At 30.8% G+C, this 2,782-nt stretch overlaps 1 protein-coding gene across 9 annotated transcripts in view; it reads left to right on the forward strand.

Moving 5' to 3' along the window:
- The window catches only part of LOC107474432 (uncharacterized), a 4,112-nt gene extending 1,991 nt beyond the window's left edge, over positions 1–2,121 (forward strand). For 2 of the 9 annotated variants that reach the window (XR_008006098.1, XR_002370627.2), the window contains 4 exons: positions 106–897; positions 1,480–1,684; positions 1,859–1,922; positions 2,046–2,121. The gene's annotated coding sequence lies outside the window, so the exon portion shown is untranslated. Of the gene's footprint in view, positions 1–105; positions 1,148–1,479; positions 1,685–1,858; positions 1,923–2,045 lie in introns of those variants that run through there. The other 7 variants (XR_001589278.3, XR_002370631.2, XR_001589279.3 and 4 more) reach the window with 5 other exon arrangements.
- The last annotated feature ends 661 nt before the right edge of the window (positions 2,122–2,782 follow it).

Here is a 2,782-nt window from a genome sequence, read left to right on the forward strand (position 1 = left end):
GAGGAATACATTACTTGATTTTATTTTTTCGGCCTCATATGTTACTTCCTTTGATTAAAATGTAGTATACACTACTGAGTTCAAGATTCTTTATTTTTCTACTAGCTTTATGCACAATTGGGTTCTTCTTGGCAAGAATGCAAGAACGAAAACTGAGGATTCATCTTCCACCAAAGCTTTAATGTCAACTGTCAGACTTGTGAAAAGGTGATATTTTTGTTGTCCAATGTGTCTGTTGAAATCTCTAAATATTGAGTAGTTTGAATCGTTCTAAAATAATATGTTGCATTGAGGAGGGAGTGCGTATGGTATTTTGATAGCAACAATCTTAAGGAATTGTCTGTAGCTTTCTGAATATCATATTGAATATACAAGGCTTGATTTAATCTCCAATCATGGAACTTCTCTTCTTCCTTTCCTGATTGCGACTTTTAGGTAAATTTCATGTCTCTTTCCTATTTGATTGTCAGTGTTTTAACCACATGCTTTGGAAATCCCTTCATATTATCTATCATTTTGAAATTAGAAATTGATTTGAATTTTATTTTATTTAACGTGATTTATACGTTCACTTCTGCGTTTACTTATACTATTTTTCTTTTTTCCAATTAATGTTGGGCTTTTATGCTATTTAAAATGGTCTTTCAATTGTGTGTTCATTAACTTTATGCTAAAAGATTTTTTTTTTTTTACTATCTATTTGCTTTCTCCCCTTTTTTTTCCCGGTTCTCACTGTGCATAGTTTCTTTCTATGAAATGTTAAGCTAAATGCTGAAACTCTCTCTTTTATGGGAGCTGTGTGTATACTGTATTGGATACATATAGTTCTTTTCAAGTTCTTTACTGGCATTATTTATGGTTTGCACGCTTCATCCATCAGATGTAACTTTTCTTACGGTACCTCTCTAACTTACTTTCTTACAAAAAAACATAACATATTAGATATATTAATTTGCATTGCTTTGTCCGTAAACTATATGGTTTTCTGGTGAAATTTGTGCAGTCAGTATTAGTTAGGCACCACAGCAAGTCATTGTGCTAAATTGATGGTGGAAAATAGGGGAAAATATTTATAAAAAGAATTAAAACATGATAATAAAAAATAATAATTACAATATTAAAATGCTAGAAATATCAAAATATTACCCATATATATATGTTGTTATTATTGTGATGTTTGTTGTTGTTAATTTGGGATTCATAACTAATAATTGCACGGTTTTGGAAAACATAAAGAAAATGGTGATATCTATAATTAACAATTAATATAAGAAATTTGTAAAGTCTTTAGTTATCATTATTATTATTATTTGAAAAATGTTTAACTTTTTTAAGGGTAATGATTAATTTTAGTATGCCTGTTCCGAAACTGAATGGATTTTAAGATATAATTTCATTTTTTTTCTCTTTTATAATTTATAATCTATAAACTTCTCTTAATAACATATGTATTTTTCTATGATAAAATACCAAACACAGTTCATGATAATTATTTACAAACTTTTAAACCGTCAGTACTGGGACTTTGGTGGATCAATGTCAGACCAGAACCGAGAAGTCACCATTAATTGACTGCAACTCCTTTTATGAGACTCCATTCTCTTCCTCAACCATCACTGTGGCTCGGTCTTTCTCCATCAAACAGCTGAATGGCGATTCATGCAGCTGCTGGTGATTCCAACAGGTAAATTACTTGCCATTACTATAAAGTTCCTCAAATTCTACAATGTTACTTAGATTTCATAACAGTTGATAATATTACCTACATTTTTTTCTCTTCTAATTTCGATTTTATTTTCATGGTAAGTAAAGATATCTTTTAGTATGGTGCCTGACATGTCTATGTATCTTACACTAGATGCCCTCCATCTCCTTGCTATAGGAAGACAATGACAAGTTCAGATCTGAGGACAATTAGATTGGTGAGTTAATCCTAATGAACTCATTTCTTTCTTTAAAGCACTTTTGAAATATTGATTTTGTATTTATTCTTGTTTATATAGCAAAACTCTCCCGAATCCCTAACTGTGATTGATTCATTGCAGCACTTGTCGATTGCTTTTGCTAAATATCTGAAACCATCGAGACATGGTTCTGTCTGGAAGATAATCGGTCCACCTTTCAGCGTAGGGAGAAATATCTTTTTCTTCCACCTGCTGAGGAGTAGTGAAATCTTTTTCTTCTGCCTGCTGAGGAGTAGTTGAAGGGATGGAAGGAGTGCTGTAAGCTGTACAAGTTAAAGAAGATGGACAAGCTTATCTTGAGACTAGCCTCCATACTAGACCAGCACATACAGTTGGAGATCGAGAAATTTTAATTCCTACAAAAAAATAGCTGTTTATCTATTATCCTGCAGAAACATATTTTTCTTTATGTCTTGGATTGTACTGGACATGTTCCATTTTTTTCTTTTTTTTTTTTTTCTAGATATCTGACATTCTATGCTATAAATTTGCTAAATAATGGGTTTTCTTTTCATTCTGAATCCTCTTAAAATTGTTTTAATTTTGATTTGGTGGAGTCATTATTATCCCTTAGGCTGCGTTTGTTTGTAGAGACAGGACAGAACATGACAATGAAATGGAGATAATAGGATGAAGACACTAAAAATTATTTTTTGTGTATTGTGTTTGGATACGATAGACAAGACACTAATGTAATATCTAGTATTATGTTTGGATACATATAGACAAGACTAAAATATTATATAAAATGATTAAAATAGTTCTGTGATTCTAAATTTTTTACATCAATTTGAAAAAAATATTTGAAGAAGCAAAAA

The sequence above is a fragment of the Arachis duranensis genome, chromosome 2 (genome assembly GCF_000817695.3).
Source record: "Arachis duranensis cultivar V14167 chromosome 2, aradu.V14167.gnm2.J7QH, whole genome shotgun sequence".
NCBI lineage: Eukaryota > Viridiplantae > Streptophyta > Magnoliopsida > Fabales > Fabaceae > Arachis > Arachis duranensis.